The sequence below is a fragment of the Arvicola amphibius genome, chromosome X (genome assembly GCF_903992535.2).
Source record: "Arvicola amphibius chromosome X, mArvAmp1.2, whole genome shotgun sequence".
In the NCBI taxonomy this organism is placed as follows: domain Eukaryota; kingdom Metazoa; phylum Chordata; class Mammalia; order Rodentia; family Cricetidae; genus Arvicola; species Arvicola amphibius.
The window spans coordinates 101,055,879-101,077,154 of NC_052065.1; the positions used below are offsets into that span (position 1 = coordinate 101,055,879).

The 21,276-nt window shown below is 40.6% G+C and overlaps 1 non-coding gene and 1 pseudogene across 1 annotated transcript; one reads left to right on the top strand and one right to left on the bottom strand.

Moving 5' to 3' along the window:
* Window positions 1-4,099: 4,099 nt before the first annotated feature.
* On the bottom strand, window positions 4,100-4,262 carry LOC119805661. The gene has a single exon (XR_005283969.1). It is a non-coding gene; the product is annotated as a U1 spliceosomal RNA (small nuclear RNA).
* Window positions 4,263-6,259: 1,997 nt separating this feature from the next.
* On the top strand, window positions 6,260-6,819 carry LOC119805414 (annotated as a pseudogene).
* The last annotated feature ends 14,457 nt before the right edge of the window (window positions 6,820-21,276 follow it).

A 21,276-nucleotide genomic window follows, 5' to 3' on the forward strand; every position in this document is an offset into this window, starting at 1 on the left:
TTCCTCTCTCTTCAAGGTATATAAGGCTATTTATTCATTTTCTGTTTAAATTTTTTATTGATTTTGCTTAGTGATATGCTTGTACTAAGTAGTTTTAATTCCTTTGAGTGTGTGACAAGATTCTGTGATTAACAAAGTCTTGTTTTTATATTTAAATTTAACTGTTTAGGGCTCTGTTGTGTTGCAGTTTCCTCCAGGACTAAAGCCTTCCAACTGGGAGGAAGTCTTGCTAAGACACAGGATGTTTACAGGAGGCGAAATCAGCAGGGTGTAGGTGCATGAACATACTATTATTCACTGAAGCTGTTAAGTTCAGGAAGTAAACAATTGAATAACTTCAAGAAGTCCCTAAAATTGACCAGATTCACTAAGCTTCTACCTCCCAAATATATGTAAACTGTAAGGACTGTTAAGAGACTCTCTTAAACCATCTGAGTAGCCTTGAACAGGGTGAGACCAACTGAGGCACTTGGAAAGGAGACTCTCCAACCCCCTGAGCTGCCTCTAGGCAGTGTAGTGTGCTCCAGGTTTTCAGCTTCCAGGAACTGTCACTCATACTGGAGTGGGCTTTGGAGATGCAACCATCTTTATGTTATTTCTGCTCCTGTAAGTAACCCCACTCCCATATTTACTTACAGGAATATGGGAGTGGGGTTACTTACAGGAGCAGAAAGTTCATTGGTTCAGCAAGTCAAACTTTGGGGATATCTGTACTTTGGTATGTTGGAAGCTTCCTATCTGGGGTGAATAGATATTTGTTTACATCTCTCTAGGAATAGTGTCACATAACAGACTTGCTCCTGGGTTGTCAAACTTTGTGGTCAGTCAATTTATTGATCAGAGATTTAGCTTAACATTTTGAGTCAGTAATTTTTCTACCCATTTCTAGTACTCACTGGTCAGTTATTCCTAGCACCTGGATGAGTTCTGATTCTTTACAGTAAGTGCAATTCACTGCAAAACCAGGTTTCTCTGACCAGTGCTAGGAGTAGCAACATTTCAAGAGCACAAACCCAAATACTTTGAAAGCACTTTGAAAGGCACAACATATATATTTAGCAAAACAATAGTGGTAGGGTCCATACTAGGACCTTGCCATCTTCCTAAATATTAGGGGTTTTGGCGAGGTTTACTTACTATACCAGGCATAAATTCTTTCCCATGGAGCTGGCCTCAAATCAAACCAGAAAGACATTGGTTATTTTCATAAAAATCATGCCACTATTTAAGTGGGAACATATTGCCTGTGTATCAGTCTCCTTCTTTTGAGACAGGATCTCTCAATGAAGCCAGAGCTCCCTGAATTAGCTAGGTTCACTGGCTAATGAACTGGAGTTACAGGGGTACACCACTGTACCTGACTCTTCACATCAGTGCTGGGGGTCTGAATTCATATCCTCATGCTTGTGTGACAGACACTTAGCTAACTGTGCTGGCTAGTCTTATGTCAACTGGACATACAAACTAGAGTTATCTGAAAGGAGAGAACCTTAATTGAGAAAATGCCCCATAATATCTGGCTGTAGGGCATTTTCTTAGTGATTGATGGGGGAGGACCCAGCCCATTTTGGGTGGTGCCATCCCTGGGCTAGTGGTCCTGGGATCTGTAAGAAAGCAGGCTGAGCTGGGCGGTGGTGGCGCACGCCTTTCATCCCAGCACTCGGGAGGCAGAGGCAGACGGATCTCTGTGAGTTCGAGACCAGCCTGGTCTACAAGAACTAGCTCCAGGACAGGCTCCAAAGCCACAGAGAAACTCTGTCTCGAAAAACCAAAAAAAAAAAAAAAAAAAAAAAAGAAAGAAAGCAGGCTGAGCAAGCCATGGGAAGAAAGCCAGTAAGTAGCACCCCTCCATGGCCTCTGCATCACCTCTTGCCTCCAGGATCCTGCCCTGTTTGAGTTCCTGTCCTGACTTCCTTCAGTGATGAACAGCAATGTGGAAGTGTAAGCAGAACAAACCCTTTCCTCCCCAACTTACTTTTTGGTGCAGCCACTGCCTTTGACACATTTATTGCTTACACTGCATATTCTTTTAGTTTTACTTTCAATGTTACTTTCTATATTTTAAGGGGTGCATTTTTTTATTCTGTTGGATATCAAACTCAGGATTTCATGCAGACGAAGCAAGTCATCAACCATTGAACTTGTGATGGTTTGAAAGAGAATAACCCCTATAGGCTTATATGTTTGAATACTAGGTCCTCAGTCGGTGGCACTATTTGGGTAGGATTAAGAGTTATGACTTTTTTGCATCACTGGGGCAGTCTTTGAGGTTTCAAAGCCCCTTGCTATCCCCAGTGCATGCTCTCTGCTTCCTGCCTATGGTTCAAGTTGTCAGCTCTCAGCTTGCCATTCCAGCTGCCATGCCTGCTTCCTCCCAGCCACCATGGACCCTTATCCCTCTGCTCCCGTAAGCCCAAACAAACTCTTTTTTTTTGTAAATTGCCTTGACCACAATCTTTTATCACAGCAATAGAAAAGTAACTAATATTCCTGTTAAAATATAGTCTGGGCCAGGTGTGGTAGTACATGCCTTTTATCTCAACAGTCAGGATACAGAGGTATGCGGATCTCTGTGAATTTGAGGCTAGCCTGCTCTATGCAGCAAGTTCCAGATCAGCCAGGACTATATAACAGTCTGTCTCTAAAATAAAGTAGTCTAAGTCTTTGCATTTTAATTGGTATTTATAGATAATATAAGTATTTCAGTGGGAAGTTCTGATCGGGATATATTTTAATGTCATAAATTTTAATTCATTGTTTAAAATATTCCACAAGGCATCTTATTTTTTTTACATTTATTTTTATTGAGTGTGAGTGTGTGTTTGTGTGCATGCTCCCTGGTGCCCTTGTGAAGAACAAAGGACAGCTTGTGGGAATTGGTTCTTGCCTTCTTCTATGTGGGTCCCAGGGATCAAACTGAGGACTTTAAGCTTAAAAACAAGCATCTTTACCCCTGAGCAATCTTGTCCACTTCACAGGACATTTTAATAAGCCTCAAAACAATTTCAAACCAACAGAAGAGTTTTCAGCATGATACAAAGAACACCTCCCACCATATACCCTCTTATTTTTGGACATTTCTCTGTGTGTTTGCTAAAATACAAGAGTGCCCTATTATAAAGCTTTTAGTACAACCATCAACATTAGATTATAGCGTTGCTATTGCTACCATCCCACTCAAGTCTGGCCAGGTTTTCAGCAGTGTCCTTGAGTCAGAGAATCTAATTCAGAACCAAGTGCTGCATTTTGTTCTAATTTCGACTCAGTACCCTTCAATTTTCAATACTTGAAGATAATAGTCTAGTTATTTTGTGAAATGCCCTGTAACTTGGGTCTTTCTGACATTTCCTCATGATTATATTCTGGCTGTGAAATTTGGGCATTAACACCGAAGAAATAATGCTTTCTCTTTTCGCGGCATCTGACCGGGAGCATGCTGTTTCACTATTTTATTATTATTATTATTATTATTTGAGACAGGGTTTCTCTGTAGTTTTGGAGCCTGTCCTGGAACTAGCTCTTGTAGACCAGGCTGATCTTGAACTCACAGAGATCCGCCTGCCTCTGCTTCCCAAGTGCTGGGATTAAAGGCGGGCGCTACCACTGCCCGGCTATTTTATTATTTTTTAAAGATTTGTTTTTATTATTTTTAAAATTATGTGAGTTGTGTGTGTTTGTGTTGGGATAAGACCCTTGGAGGTCAGAGTTGTTGGATCCCCAGGAGCTGGAGCCAGGTCATTGTGAGCCACCTGATGTGGGTGCTTGGAAGTGAACTCAGGTTCTCTGCGAGAAAAACGAGTGCTCTTAGCCTCTGAGCCATCTCTCCAGTCCACTGTGTTTTATCATTGGTAATTTTCTCTTTGTTCATTTGATTAAGGTGACATTTTCTGAATTTTCTCTACTAAAAGGTTATTTTCTTGTTTTGTTTCAACTTTAAGTATCTGGCAGAAAGAAACTTTGATGCTATGTTTGCCTATTAATTATCTCTTTCTACAGTCAATGAGTAACTACACACACACACACACACACACACACACACGCATACACACACATACACGCATATAGTAAAAAAACTTACTGTTTTTGCAGTTTTTATTTTAGGGGGAGCATGAACATATTTCACCACTACCACAAATTATGCAGTCAACTTTTCCACATTTGAGGAAATCACAGGAGACAGTGCACCCAGGATGCAACAGATGAGTTACATCCTGAGATAATCACCTTCATCATCATGGTAACTCTCCCCTTCAAGTAAGTGCTCATCGTTCATTCATGGCAATGTGGACTCATGGCTGTCTTTTCTTCCTTCCTTCCTTCCTTCCTTCCTTCCTTCCTTCCTTCCTTCCTTCCTTCCTTCCTTCCTTCCTTTTTAAATTATTATTATTATTATTATTATTGGTTTTTCGAGACAGGATTTCTCTGTAGTTTTGGAGCTTGTCCTAGAACTTGCTCTTGTAGACCAGGCTGGCCTCAAATTTACAGAGATCCGCTTGCCTCTGCCTCCCGAGTTTTGGGATTAAAGGCATGTGCCACTACTGCCTGGCGGACTCATGGCTTTCTACTTCAAATATATATATTTGGTTTTTGGAGACAGGGTTTCTCAATAGCTATGGAACCAGTCCTAGAACTTGTTCTGTAGACCAGGCTGGCCTCGAACTCACAGAGATTCGCACACCTCTGCCTCTTGAATGCGTGTGCCACCACCACCCAGCTATTTGATATTTTTCATCTGTTATTGTGATGTTCAAATTTATTAGAAGGAACCTTTTTAGGTTGGCTCCTATGTCTTTTTAACATGTTCCCATAATTATTTGAGAAATTCTTTATTTTTAGGGCCAAAAAGAAGTTCCAGGACCATTTTATTTGGTGTCTAAACCCTTTGGAATTAGTGTTTTCAGCAAAGATTCTTGGTTCCCTTGGGTGGAGAATGTTATTTATAGGTCAAAATTTAGGTGCCAAGTATTCTCATTGTTATTAGTATGTTGCTACTCTTAGGCCTTCTCAGTGGATTAACAGTAAGAAACCAAGAAACCCAGTTCCTTAATATAATCCTTCTGCATGTATGAAGATTTGATTTTTTTTTGAGACGGTTTCTCTGTAGCTTTGGAGCCTGTCCTGGAATTAGCTCTTATAGACCAGGCTGGCCTCAAACTCACAGAGATCTGCCTGCCTCTGCCTCCCGAGTGCTGGGACTAAAGGCGTGCGCCACCACTGCCTGGCATGTATGAAGATTTGAATTAATGGTGTTTTCTCACAGCAATAGGAAGCAACTAATATAGCATGTAAGCAATCACACATTGCTGAAGTTATCCCTTATGTCATGAATATGTTAATTGTAATTATTTAAAATCTATGATTGAAAATTTTAATATCTGAATTTTTTTATGTCAGGGTTTATTGTCCTGACCTTTTTCTCTTGATTTTGGCTAGTGGTTGGTTGTCTTTTTGTATGGCCCATTATTGGTAATTGAGTGTAGAACAAAGCATGAAATGTAGAGTTGCTGCTGGTTGATACACTTTTCTTCTAGATGATATTTATTTTTTCTTCCTTTGGCAAGAACACAAAGCAAGGATAAGTGACCATCATAATCTGATTAGAGATTGAGACTGACCTTCAGTTTTCTTAAGACTGATCTAGTTCCCATTCACTCTTATCCCAATGATAAGGTTCTAATGATTGGGAGTGGGTAGACTGAGACTTTTGTGGTATTTACTATGATTACTCTTCCTTCATGGATCCTCAGCTCTATTTTCCTCATGGAAGTTCTACTACATCTCCGAGAGTCTCTGATACTGTTATTTCTTTCAGCATCATTTCATAGGCTTTTAACATTTCAGCCACAGATTTCAAGCTGGCAAGTTGCTTAGAAGCAAAGATGTAACCAGATCTCTATCTGGCTCGTCTCATTCCTGCCTACATTTCCCTCTGGTCCAGAATTTCAGCTTGTCAGTTCCTTGATATCTTGGAGGCCCTCCAGTGTGATCAAGTTAAAAGAATATATTTATACGTGCTTTCCAGCATTTTTCCCTTGAGACAAGGCCTTACAATATATTTCAGATCCTCCTATTTCAACTGCCTGGATTCTGAGATTGCAGGTTAGCACCACCATGCCTGGTCATTCAGCTTCTATATTTATTGTGGTGTGGGATGGTTGATCAGAAATAAGTCTGCCTCTGCCAGAAGAAATTGATTTATGCTCATAAATGATTAGTGCGGCTTTTTTTTAAAAAAAAAAACAACACATCTATGGAGAGAATGAAAACCATTCTCAGCAATCACACCAAGGATATTCCAGGAACTGTTGCCACCACTCTGAAGGGTGCACTGTTATGGTGAAGGGCCCCAGAGGAAGCTTTTGGAGGTTCTTGAATCATAGCAATATGGAGCTCAGTCTCATTGAAAAGAGAAGGAAGAGGCTCTGGGTTGACAAATGATAGAGAAACAGAAAGGAACTGGCTATCTATGGCCATGTACAGAATATGATTTAACTGTGGTGCACTGGGCTTCCGTTACAAGGTGAGGTCCATGTAAATTTACTTCCCTATCAATATTATTATTCCGGATAATGAGTCTCTTGTTGAAGTTTCTTGTGTGAAAAAAGTATCTGTAGGGTTAAGATGAGGATAGATGTTGCTTTTTCTGTTTATCAAGCCCAGAAAGATACATTAATTCTTGAAAGAAAAGATATTGAACTTGTTTCAAATTCAGCTTCTTTGATTCAGCAAGCCATAACAATTAAAAAACAAGGCAATCAGAACATTTTTGATGGCATCTATGTTTCTGTACAAGGAACAGTACAGCAGGCTAGTGAATAAGATCTAATTTATCCTGCTACAGAAACAAGATTCTGGATTATCAAGCCAACTTGTGTGTTCTAATGATGCCATAAACTTTTTTTTTTTCCTGAGACAGGGTTTCTCTGTAGTTTTGGAGCCTGTCTCGGAACTAGCACTTGTATACCAGACTAGCCTCGAACTCACAGAGATCCGCCTATCTCTGCCTCCCAGGTGCTGGGATTAAAGGCGTGCACCACCACCACCTGGCTAATGATATTGATTTGAGATGTTAAAAGAAGAATTACTCTGGCTATAGTGTGTAGAATTTGAAGATGATATGGGTGAAAATAAGGACTGCCAAGGCTTGTTAAAATGGTGGATTGGACAAGGGTGAAAATAAAGAGTTGGAGAAGTGGATGCTGGTTTGGAGAAAGGGATGAAGAGGTTGAAGGAAACAGTACACTAATGATTTCATGTTGTAAAATAGGAAGTTAGGAGAAATGATATATAGTGAATCAACTAGAAAACACAAGTTTATACACATGATTTAAAATAAAATATAGCACCATTAGAAGAAATAAAAATAACAAATACATTATCAAGGGAAAAAGGTAGATAGGAGGCTGCAAAAGAGCTTAATCACCAGATCCCACAGTATTATTAATAGATAATGTTTAAAAAAAATAGAAATACAGATTTCCGGACAGTGGTGGTGCACATGTATAATCACAACACTCAGGAGGCAGAGGCAGGTGGATCTATGAGTTTGCGGCCACCCTGGTCTACAGAGCGAGTTCCAGGACAGCTGGGGCTACACAGAGAAACTTTCTCTCAAACAAACAAACAAACAAACAAACAAACAGCATCAGCAACAAAAGAAACACAGATTGTACTGACTGGTTTTGTATGGCAACTGACATAAACTGGAGTTATCTGGGAGGAAGGAGCCTCAGTTGGGGAAATGCTTCTGTGAGATCCAGCTGTGAGGCATTTTCTCAATTAGTGATCAGTGGGGGAGGGCCCAGACCGTGGTGGGTGGGGCCACCCTTGGGCTGGTGGTCTTAGGTTCTATTAGAAAGCAGGCTGAGCAAGCCTGGGGAAACAAGCCAGTAAGCAGCTCCCCTCCATGACCTCTGCATCAGCTCCTGCCTCCAGGATTCTGCCCTATTTGGGTTCCTGTCCTGACTTCTTTCAGTGATAAACAGCAATATGGAAGTGTAAGCCAGATAAACCCTTTCCTCCCCAACTTGCTTTCAGGACATGGTATTTTGTCACAGCAATAGACACAGCTCAAAAATTTGTTCAGAGGTAAGTTTTTGCACAGTGTAGTTACTGGTTTAATATTTTAAATATGGAGGTTTTTGGATTGAGTGGTTAAGTCGCTATAGGATCACAACTGAGGAAAGACTGTAGAGTAGAAGTCAGGTCAGTAAGGAAGATGATGAGGTGGTCAGTTGTACATGTCAGCTTGACTGGAACTCAAGTGCTCAGCGATATGGCTAAATATTATTCCGGGTAGGACTATAAGAATGCTTCGAATGGAATTAATATTTGAAGTTGATTAAAGTGGACATGCTGGGCAGTGGTGGTGCACATCTTTAATCCCAGCACTCAGGGGGTTTGAACTCTGTGAGTTCGACGCCAGCCTGGTCTACAAAAGCTAGTTTCAGGACAGGCTCCAAAGCTACAGAGAAACCCTGAGGGGAGGGGGGATAAAGTGGACTGAGTGAAGCAAGTCAAGCAAGTTGCCATTCTCAGGAGGGTTCGCTGCTTCCAGTCTGTTAGAGAGCTAAGAGAACAAACGTTGGAGGAAAGGACAATTTGTTTTCCTGTTTGTTCTCAAGCTGTGACATTGGTCTTCTGCACTTGGAATGCAGAAATTGTCTTATATTTATTCATTTTTGTTTTATGTGCATGTGTGTTTAACCTGCATGTATGTTTGTGTAGCACATGTATGCCTGGTGCCTTTGGGGGCTAGAAGAGGAGGTTGGAGCCCCTGGAACTGGAATCACGGTTGTAAGACACCATATAGGTGCTGGGAATCAAACTTGGGTACTCTGGAAGAGTGACAAATGCTTTTAAAAGCTGAGCCATCTCTCCATTCATCAGAATGTAATTTATGACGATGGTTCTCCTGGTTCTCAGACCAGGGAGTTGAACTGGAACTCTACGTTGAATCTCTTAGGTTCCCAGTTTGTAGATGCTGTATAACAGAACTTATCAGAGTCCAATAAGTGTGTGAGTCAGTTGCCTGCAGTGTTATATATATATATATATATATATACAAATATATAATTTTCTAGGGTACCTTGAAAAGCCTTTGCTAATACAGATGGGGAGCTTCAATTTTAAGAATGTGTGAGATGTGGTGGCAGAGACGTATAGTACATGCAAATGGACAGAAGTCTGGGGGTCAAAATATATGCTTGAACATCTTTGAAAGAGTGATGAAATCATGTAAATCATAGAGCTTTCCTGGGATTCTCACATATTCTAGTAAGAGGAAATGCAAAAAGAACCATTTAATTGATCTATCTACCTATCTACCTACCTGTAAATCTAGTGGTTGAAGTATGGACTTCATATTTAATGTATGTGTTATATGTGTGTTTTGTTTCTTCTTGAAATTTACTGTTTCATAACCTACATATAATTAAATCCATTGTGTGGTTCAGTTACTCTTCACTAATTTTTCTTTGTTTATTAGTTTGTTTCTGGAGACAGGGTTTCTCTGAGTAACAGCCCTGGATGTCCTGAAACTCACTTTGTAGACCAGGGTGGCCTCGAACTCACAGAGATCTGCCTGCCTCTGCCTCCTGAGAGCTAGGATTAAAGGTATGCACCACCAGCACCTGGCTCAACTCCTCACTAATCTTTGGAAACAGTATCTCATTATATAGACCTGGCTAACCTGGAATTCACTAAGTAGGCCAGGCTGAACCGAAATTTATACGGATCTGCCTGTCTCTGCCTTCTGAGTGTTAGGATAAAGATGTGCATGACCATGCCTGGCAACTAATTTTTTAAAATGACTTATTTTTTATTTTATGTGCATTAATGTTTGTCTATGTCTATTTTATTGTGCATACATGTATGTCTATGTGAGGGCATAGGGTCCTTAGAACTGAAATAATAGTGAGCTCTGGCAACTAAGTTTTAAAGCTGTTCTTAAGTTCTGACTTGAAAGAGTCGAGGCTGGCGGGGTGGTGGTGGTGGTGCATGTCTTTAATCCCAGCATTTGGGAGGCAGAGGCAGGTGGATCTCTGTGAGTTCAAAGCCAACCTAGTCTACAAAGTCAGTTCCATGACAGGCTCCATAGCTACAGAGAAACCCTGTCTCAAAAAACAAAAACAAAAACAAACAAACAAAAAATGAGGCTGATGTCTTATGTTGTTATAAATATAAATAGATGTTATTTCTGGGGGAACCTCATTGATAACTGTAGTGGGGAATCTGCAGGTGCCCATAGAGACAAAAAGAGGGCACTGGATCTTCTGGAACTAGATAGAGTTGCAGATAGTTGTAAGCTGCCTAAAATGGATGCTGGGAATCCAACCTAAATCCTCTGCAAGAGCAGGAAGTATACTTAATGACTGAGCCATCTCTACGTTCCCTACTTGGGTCTTGGTATATAGTGTGAACAGGTAAGATGAACCCTAGCCATTATCTGGTGTTGTCTGAATAAAGCTTGTACTTGTCTGGCAATATGATTTTTTTGTCCTGCATTCATTTGTAACGGCAATAACTGCTTCCCCCAATACAATGATAGAAATTTCTTTCATACTCTAATAGAACTTGGAAATGTTGAGATACTCAAACTCTGATGCCGATATCTTGGTGGGAGGTGGGAACCTCCAATTGCCGCGCACCGTGCCCCCGTGTCTGCGTTCAGTGCGCTGTTACCCAGTTACCGAGCTTCTGGCAAGGGGTAGGAGGTTAAAATACACACACACACACACACACACACACACACACACACACACACACACAGAGAGAGAGAGAGAGAGACACGGGTCATCCTTGAATTCCCCAAGAATGCCCCCTTTATTGTGTTCAGGGGCAGATTATATAGAGATAGCCATGCCCCTGCCAAACCCACCAGAAACCACTCTCCTGCTATCAGGAACTCCTGAAGGTCTTGTGCTCAGAGCAGCTGTAGGAACTTAGATCAGGGGATTACAAGAAATTCAGCATCTGGGGTCTCACTGTTCCCAACACTCTGATATCCTGATGTTTCCATAGTAACTAATGCACACCAAGAGGAAAAGATGGAAAAAAAGTGAGAATAGCATTTTAAATAACAAAATAAGTCAGGGGCAAAGAGGCTTTAGACATGTGATTACCTCTCATTTAGGAATATGAAGATATTCATCTCCTTAATAATGGGGTTATAAAAGTTGTTACAATGAAACTTGCCAGTAGCCATTTATATTTCATTTTGCTCTATAATCACCACCATCGAAAGCATTTAAATGCACTTCTGTTCAACAATACCACAGCGAGTGAGTTAAATGGACATGGTTATCATTTTTCTGTGAGCCTGTAATCAGGATGGGACAGGTTAGGTGATGGTAGTCCAGTCAGCCGGGCAGAGCTTTGACCCAGCTGATATTATGAAGAATGTGTATTCACAAAAGTCTACTTAGTCCTACTGAATGGTTCGCATTGACAAAAGACTTTGCTAGCTTCTCACTACTGCCTTGGTTAAAGCTTATGCCTAACGGGATGCTGCTGCCTCACTTTCCCCGCTCTAGCGGATGATTTGCCTAGTCATTCCTAACGCTATTCTTCTGGATACCCTGAATGCATTCTATACATCATTCCCATCAACTACAAGCAAGCTGCTCACTTGTCTGCTAGGCCAGTTCTAAGTGTTTGTGTATTTATAGATAGACATTCTCCCATATACATCTCAGAGACCTGTTAGTTTACTAGCAAGTGAGAAATTCTGCATTAAATCGGTTTTTATGCATTGAACTGTACCCCCACCCTTCACATGGTTTAAGTCCTAATGCCCAATGTCACTTGTCTACCTTAGGGTTTTCTTTCTTTCTTTTTTCTTTTTTTCCTTTTTTTTCCTTTTTGGTTTGTTTTTTGAGACAGGGTTTCTCTGTGTAGCCCTGACTGTCCTGGAACTCACTCTGTAGACCAGGCTGGCCTTGAATTCACAAATATCCACCTGTCTCTGCCTCCCAAGTGCTAGGATTAAAGGTGTGCATCAGCACTGCCCGGTGTATGTTAGGGTTTCTGCTGCTGTGAATAGACACTACAACCAAGGTGACTCTGATAAAGGAAACCATTTAATTGGGGTGGCTCACAGTTTCACGGCTTTAGTCCATTATCATCATGGTGGGGAGCATGGTAGCATTCAAGTAGACATGGTGCTGGAGGAGGAGCTGAGAGTTCTACATCTTGATCCACAGGCATCAGAAGGAGACTGAGATACTAGGCGTGGCTTGAGCATCTATGAAACCTCAAAGCTGGCCTCCACAGTGACACACTTCTTCCAACAAGGCCACACCTCCTAATAGTGCCACTGCCTATGGGTCAAGCATTCAAACACATGAGTCTATGTAGGCCATACTTATTCAAACCACCACATTATTGTATTTGGATCTAGAACTTAAAAAGAGGTCAAACAGACTTGTCCTCACCAGATAGAGCGCTAACATTTTGCCACTGAATATTCAGATTTCTAGTTATCTTTAAAACATAGATGCATAGATATTATAGTATATGGAAATTTTCTTCTTCCCTTTTCCATGTCCTTTAAAAACAATCTTACTGGGATGGAGAGATCCTTAGTGGTCCAGAGGACCTGGATTCCATTCCCAGCCCCCACATGGTGGCTCACAATGATCTGTAGCTCCATTTCCAGGGGATGTGACACCCTCTTATGACCTCCAGAGGTACCAGGCATGGACATGGTGCACATACATACATGCGGACAAAACACCAATATGCATTAAAATAGATAAATATTAAATATAAAATAAATTTAAAAATACTCTTATTGATAAGGAATGTATTAATTTACATAGGAGATCTTTGTCTTTCAGAGTACCACAAAGGAAAGAAAGGTCACAGAAGCTTAGCAAGAAGGAAGAGAGCTCCCACCAGGAACCAAATTGGCTAGCACCTTGATCTGGGACTTCTAGCTTTTAGAACTGTGAGAAATTAAAATTTTGGTTGGTTCAGCCATTTAGTTTTATGATATAGCCCTGAGTTGACCAATATTCTAAGTGTATACATAAACCAATTAAGTTGTTGTCAGATGGGAATAAACCCTGTATGAGTAAAAAGTTAGCTTTTGAATTTTAAAATTACAGTAATTATATTTCTATAGGTAAATGTGATAATTATCTTTTCAAAAAGCCATAATCACATTACCATTGACAATTATTCTTCAACTTAGCTTCTGTGCAAATGAATTCAAGGTTAGAAGCAAGACGTGATGGGAAGGCTGACTAGAGTGCTCAGTAGGTAAAGGTACTTACTGCACAGGCCTGACAACTTGAATTTGATTCCTGGAACCTTCCTGAATGCAGAGAAAGAACTGACTCTACAAATTGTCCTCTGACCTTTATATCTTGGCATGTGCACGTGTGCACACACACACACAAATCTTTTGGGAGATGACAGCAGGGTGAGCTTGTCAGTGGAAGGTCAATGAAGGTCAACATCCTCAATTTGCCTGGAGAAGGTACATCAAAATCAGGACCATTTCCCTGGAATGGTAAGAGGTTTCCCAGTTATTCTCAAGTCCAGGAGGATCTTGGAGGTCAGATCAAGTATGGTGTCATTACAGACTCCAGTTGGAAAGGAGGAGAACTCTGTTTTTTTTGTTTTGTTTTGTTTTTCAAGACAGGGTTTCTCTGTAGCTTTGGAGCCTGTCCTGGAACTAGCTCTTGTAGACCACGCTGGTCTCGAACACACAAAGATCTACTTGCCTCTGCCTCCTGTGTGCTGGGATTAAAGGCATGTGCCACCACCGCTCTGCGAAAATTCTGTTTTTTTTTTTTTTAAATTCAATCTTATAGTTAGAAATTCTGTGGCAGAAAATTTTTTAAATTTAATTTTTTTTACATTCATTCATGTGTGTGTGTTTGTTTGTAGATCAGTCTGTGCACATGTGGAGGTTAGAAGTCAACGTTGGAGAGTTGGTTGTGCCCTTCTGCTATGTGGATCCCAAGGGTGGAGCTCATGTAATCAGGCTTGATGGCAGGTGCTTTTTACCTGCTAAGCTATTTCATCAACCCAAAAGTATTGGGTTGCTGCTGTTCTTCACTATCCATTCTTAGTACCTTTGAGAGAAGTTCTGAAATGAATGGTATTCCCATGGCAGCTCTAGGAATGTAGGAGGCATAGTAAATATAAGGAGATTGACTACTCTCACAGAGGTTTACCTAAGGTTTCATTATCTGCAAATTCAATGGGTAGTTCAGCCCATATTACCACACGCTTCTCACTGGCACTCTAATTTTATCTCTTCTGTTCTTTATAAATAAATATCAAATACTGCCTTTCTGTCCCTTTTGTGCGAAATCTCAATTCCAGGATTTCCTCTGGACCACAAATCTTGCTGGAATGGCTCCTGTGTATCACCGAGCCAGGGGCCAACTGTCTGTCATTTACACAGCACCTCTTGGATGAAATCTCCAGTTCCTTAGAAAATAGGGAACAGTTTCTTGCTGATTTTGTCTTGCATAAAAGCACACCTCCTTCCTTGCACTACGACCCACCCAAAGCATTTATTGAAATGTCTGGATCTGGGAGGTGTACTGTATGTTCATCATCAGTGTGTCCATTAGTGTTTTGTTCAGCTAGAAGTAGTTCCGACAAGTATTTTGTGATCTGCTCTGAGAATGTGTTTTCTGAAGATGAAGCTGAGAAAACTCAAGGGCAGACACTGTTCCATCCCAATACCAAGAACATTAGTTTGGCCTTGGAGCTACATTTTTTGTATTGCCAGGTACTAAGAGCTTGCTAGGGAACTGGCAATTACTCTGTTTCCTAACCAAAGCAGAGTGAAATTACCTATCAAATGAAACAGGTGAGACTGCCCACAGGCATTTGCTTCAGAGGGAGAAACTGGTGAATTTTGAGGTAAGAGAGAGCAGGAGGCTTGATTGCCAGTGTACGTTCTTATATAACTTGAAGATTTTGTTCTATGTGTATATATTAGATATGCAAAAATGTTATTTTATGTCAGCAGCATTTGGTTTTTAAACCAAATCTCTACCCAGATACAATTGGAAATAATACAATCATGTTTCTGATGCAGTGATGTGTACATACCTGTAGGTCTAGCATTCAGGAGGCTGAGGCAGAAGAGCCGCATGTTCGAGTTCAGTTGTATAGTGTAGAGAAACTCCGATTGCTTAAAAAATGAAAGGTTGTTATTATCATACTTCTTATGAGATATTAAACATATATTTTGGTAATTTGTTAGACTCTGAATCCCACATTGAGAAAAACAGAAAAGAAATTATCTGCAATAATGTTCTTTGTTGATAAGACTTCATATAAATTACAGGAAAATATGCAGGAGACAATTGACCTACACAGTAATGTCCATATGGATCACTAAATTATCCACTGTAAGGATAATTGAAGGTCTGAAAAATTGCAGTGACAAAATTTCAATTATATTTTAATGCATGACATGCAATTAATTGACCAGGGGTTTTAAGCACTGTGTATTATAGCTGACAAGAGAAATCCAGTCTATCCATGAATAAATACTTCTGTGCTTTGTTTCAATTGGTAGAAATAACAATAGGGCTCAAACCTGTTGAGGTAAAACAATGCTTTATTAAGAAGTAATGATGCCTTTAATTCCAGTACTCAGGAAGCAGAGGCAGGTGGATCTCCTGAGTTCAAGGCCAGCCTGGTTTACACAAATAGAGTTCCAAGACAGCCAAAGCTAAATAAATAGATCTTGTCTCAAAAAAGAAGAAAAGAAGGGAAAAAAAGAAAAAAGAAACAATGATGATCAGCCAAGCTAGCTCAAGTGGCAGAGGTGTCTGTCACCAAGTTTGAGGAACAGAGTTCAAGCCTTAGGCCCACCTGTTGGAAGCAGAGAATCAACTCTTGTAAGTTTTTCTTTGACTTCCATAGGACTACTGTGATACACAGAAATGACTCCCAATAAAAATATAATACATAAAGAAAAATAAATAAGGCCAGAAGGATGGCTTAGCAGATAAAGGCCACATAAACCTGGAAGATGAAAACTAACTCTGCAAAGTTGTCCTCAGACCTCCACATGGATCTCCACATGTATGCAGTGGCACACAAATACCCCCATTGCATGCTTGCATGCACATACACACACAATTCTAATAATAAATGCAAATATTTTAAATTAAAATTTTCTTTTTGTTATAGAATTTAAACTCTTTAATAACTTTAACACTGAATATCTTTTTTGTTGTTTTTGAGAATAGGGCTCAGTATGTAGACCAGTCTGGCCTCCAACTCCAGAGATTTGCCTGCCTCTGGCTTCTAGGTGCTGGGATTAAAGGCATTTGCCACCACACCCAGCCTAATATCAATTGTTTTTGTTTTGTTTTTTGTTTTTTTTTTTGTTTTTTTAAATGGAACTCTCTCCTTTCCAGCTGGAGCCTGTAATATGACATCACACTTCACCTGACCTCCTAGGCCCTCCTGAACTTGAGAATTTCTAGCAAACCTCTGGCCATTCAAGAGAAATGGTCCTCATTTCCAGATAAACTTAGGATATTGACCTTCATTTCCACTGATGAGCTCACCCTATTATAGTCTCCCAGCACAGCTCTTTTGGTTTTATTTCACAGTATTGCTGTATGTGGAGGGGGCATGCGTGCCAATGTTTGTGTGTGGAGATCAGAAGACAACTTTGTGGAACTGGTTCTCCTACCTTCATGTAGGTTCAGGGGACTGCACTCAGGTTGCCAGGCCTAAGAGGCAAGTGACTTAATGCTGAGCCATTTTGCCTCTCTTTAATATAAAAGTTCTTTATTGAACTATGTAAATATACACAAAAATGATGTTCTATTCTTTTGTATGTGTATTATAACTTAATTTTGCATTATTATTATTATTATTATTATTATTATTATTATTATTTTGGCTTTTCAAGACAGGGTTTATTTGTGTAACCACAGCCCTAGCTGTCCTGGAATTAGTTTTTGTAGACCAGGCTGGCCTTGAACTCACAGAGATCCTCCTACCCCTGCCTCCAGAGTGCTGGGATTAAAGGTGTGCACCACCACCGCCTGGCAATTTTGTATTATTTTTTATGGTTATTTAGTTAGTGTGTGGTTCTCTCCTTCCATATATGGGTCTTAGGGATCAAACTCAGGTCTCAAGTTGTTAGGCTTGGTGGCAAATGTTATCTGCTAAGCAATCAGAATAATTGATATTATTTTTTTTGGTGTATGTGTGCATGTTTGTGTTGCTGGAATTGTGTGTAGGTATACATACACATGGATGCTTGTATGTGTGGAGATAAGAGGCTATCCACCTTGCTTTTTGAGACTAATCTCCCTGACCTGGGATGATGGAGGATTCTCACTGGCTAATAAACAAACTGCCTTGGCTTTTTGATAGGGCAAGATTTAGATAGGTGGAGTAGACAGAATAGGAAAAAGGAAGTGAGGTAGATGGTTCAGACAATTGCCCCGCCTCTCCTCTCTGAGACAGTTGCCATGACTCTCCTCAGTGGGTCAGTTGCGATGAAGCCAGCCTCCAGGTCAGACATGCTGCATCTTTCCCGGTAAGACACCACTTGTGGTGTTACATAGATTATTAGATATGGGTTAGTCAAGTTGTGAGTAAGAGGCTGGAATTAATGGGCCAGGCAGTGTTTAAAAGAATACAATTTGTGTGTTATTTTGGGGCATAAGCTAGCCAGGAGGCCGAAAGCCAGATGGTGGGAATGCAGCCTGCAGCTCCCCACTACACTGGGATACCTTAGAAGGTTGGTCAGCAAACCCCAGGGATCTAACTGTAACAACATTGTGATTACATGTCTGACTTTTTCATGTGGGTTCTTGGAAATGAACTTAGGTCTTCATGCTTCTAAGTCAAGCACTTTGACAAAGTACTATCTCCCTATCCCTACTACTATTTTTGAGATATCTTCCCCTGTTGTCCAGGCTAGCCTTGAACCAGTGATTCTCCTGCCTCAGGCTACTGAGTAGTCAGATAATCTCTCAGCTATGTAGTTGTGTATAAAATTTAGTGGATTTTTTTGTTTACTGATTTTTGTAGTTACATATAATGTTCTAGTGATTTTCTTTGAGCTTTGTTCTTTAAACATTTTTTACTAGTTTTTTTTCTAGAAAGAAGTAAGATTGTTGGATCAGTGGTTAGGTAACACATAAATATTAGGAGATCCTGCCAAATAGTCTAACTGACTTTAAAACCAGTTTATTATTCTATTAACATCATTTGAGAGGGTACAGTCTTTACTTTTTATGGTTCATTTTTATTATTTTTAAGTGTGTGTGTGTGTGTGTGTGTGTGTGTGTGTGTGCGCGTGCGCATGTGCTTTCATGAGTGCAGGTGCCAGTGGAGGTCAGGGGCATTGGATCCCCCTGAGCTAGAGTTACAGGCAGTTATGAAACATGTGGCATGGGTGATGGGATCGGAACTTGAGTCCTCTACAAGAGCAGTATTTATTCTTAACTGTTAAACTGTCTCTTCAGCCCACAAACTTTCTATTTTCGTGCTGTAGATGGCCCCTAGAACCACATGTATGCTATGCAAGTGCTCTAATCCCCAAGTTATACCTCATCTCTAAGAGAGTACTCTTTTGAGTCAAACTTTCTTTTACTGGAGGCTCAATAGTGAGTAGTTGAGAATTTGACTCTGAACTGTTTAGTATTTATCTTTAATGACTACTGGGATGCCAGGCTTTTCTCCCTTAGAATATTTTAAGTTCCCTGGAGGCTGGGGCCATGCCATACACTTCCTTGGCATTTCCCATAGTGCTCAGCACATGCTGGGCAAACTGTTGATGATCAATACATACCCAGTGAATGACTAATAAACCGGTTTATATTTGTGGGCTACTCAATGTTTTGAGGTCAGCTCCTGGAATGAGAGGGCTGGGCAGAGTCAGAGACTAGAGATGTGCCAAGTCAGTATCAGTTGCTCTCACTTGGACAAGTTTAGACCCTAATCTGGGAACCTTATCTGTATCAAGCACCTAGCATGATTCCTGGCCCAGGGAAGCGCCCTATAAAAGACCTTTATTTTGCTGTTGTGATTCCCATTTATTGAGATAGTGTTAGGGGGAATTGAAGGTTCAAGCGTGGCACCTAAAACTATTCTAGGGAGACTCAGAAAGCCACAGCCCAGAGATGGAAACAAATCGGGAACCAGCAGGAGCAGCCAGGGACAGAGGTGAAATGGGTTCGGAGGGTGGCCAAGGTACTGTAGTCCTATAATCTTGGCATATGAGGGGCTTAGGCAGGAAAATCTAAAGTTTGAGTATAGCCTGCACCACACAGCAAGTCCCCATGTCAAAACAACAACAACAACACAACAACAAAGCCACCAACAAAAGCAAAGAAGAAAACTATGGGATGAGGCTCCGTTTCTAGAACTTGAAATAGATTTTCAATTGCATTATGGATGAACATTTTCTCTGACACCCCAGGCAGTTTTTTTACTGGATTGTTGTATGTTTGGTTTTCATGTGTGGACATCTTTTTGTCTTTCTGAGACAGGGTTTCTCTGTGTAACAGCTCGGGCTGTGCTGGAGCTCACTCCGTAGATCAGGTTGGCCTCAAACTCACTGAGATCCGCCTGCCTCTGCCTCCTGAGTGCTGGGATTAAAGGCATGCGCCACCACCACCACCCGGCTCCAGGTGTGAACATCTTAGTGGTGGCTGCTTATTCTCAGAGAAGAGCCAGCAAGTCGAGTGTAGTGCTGTGAACAAGGGGGTGCTTACTGAAAGCAATTTCCATCTCTCTTTCATCTGTTGAAACGGAGACTGTGACAGCAGTGTTGAGGGTTCATGGAGAAGAACAGGTGTTTGACTAGACTAAGAGTACTGGGCCAACTTTACCTGGTTGAAGTGAAATGTGGGACTTGGCAACCAAGCAGCCTGTCGGATAAGGATTAATTCATTGTATGAAAACATGGTGGCAAGCCTCGTTCTCAATTCTCTATCCCTAGTCTGCAGCATGACTGAAGGAAAGGCAGGAGATGGCAGGTTGAATAGACTTGACTATAATATTTGACATGGACTGTGTTTCTCCTATAAGCCAAGCATTGAGAACACATTATCTCTAAGACCCTTTAAGATTCTATGAAGTAGGCACAGTTGTCCCTCATTATTCAAAGGGGATTGGTTCTAGGACCCTGTGAATATGAAAGTGCATGTATGCTCAAATAGTTCATGTAGGATGGAATGGTATTTGAATATAGCCTTTGCAAGCCTCCCATGTATTTTATTTTATTTTTTCCTCCCATGTATTTTAAATCCAGATTATTTATGATATTGACTGCACAGTAGATGTTATACAAATGACGTTTGGGAGACTAATGACAAGAAGAAGTTTCTATATGTTCAGTAGAGGTACATTTTTTTCCTGAAACATTATTTTTAAATATCTGTATTTGGATGATATGGAGGGCTATCTGTAGTAGCTTTATTTTATAGGTGAGAAAATAAGTACAGAATACATAAGTTGCTTGCCAGGATTATCCCAGATATTAAGTATCCTGAATTTGAGTTAAGATCTGCCTGGTCATAGGACTTATGTTCTTTCTCTACCGAATACCATTCTTCATCTATATTGTCCCCACAGAAGCAGACCTTGCTTAGAAACACTAGCTGGTCATGTGTGGGCAGGGCATTCGTGATTTATTTACTATTATCTATTTATAGCCAGGGAGTTGGGAGAGGAATGTAAGTTAGACAAGTGGGGTGAGAAGAGGCACGTGTGTATTGGATTGAGTATAGGAAGAAAAGGAGTTATCCTGTGCTCAAATGTGACATAGGGTTTAATTTGATGCATATGTTCTTGGCCATGGTTCTGGATGGTCTCTGGAACAACATTGACAAGCAGTGTCCAATCCAGTGGTGGCATTCAGAATCTGAATCCCTTCAACATTACTTTACACCTACACATGCATACACACATACAACACATGCCAAAAATATGAAGACAAATTCTTAAAAAAATAGCATGCCAGACATATACCACTAAGTGATGAGCTGCTTATAAGATGGAAGTCTACCCCTTGGTTCTAGCAGTGTTTCTCATACTTGCTGGATGACTGCAACTTCCTCTTAAAAGAGGCAGCGCTGATTTGGGTGCATAAAGTAGGGAAGTTTGTCAAAAACAGCAAAGGGAAGAAAAGAAAGAGAAAAGGAAAGGAAAACCCAGTGTCAGTTTATACTTTTTATTAAAACTTTAAGAGGCCGGGTGGTGGTGGCACTGGCCTTTAATCCCAGCATTTGGGAAGCAAAGGCAAGCAGAGCTTTATGAGTTCAA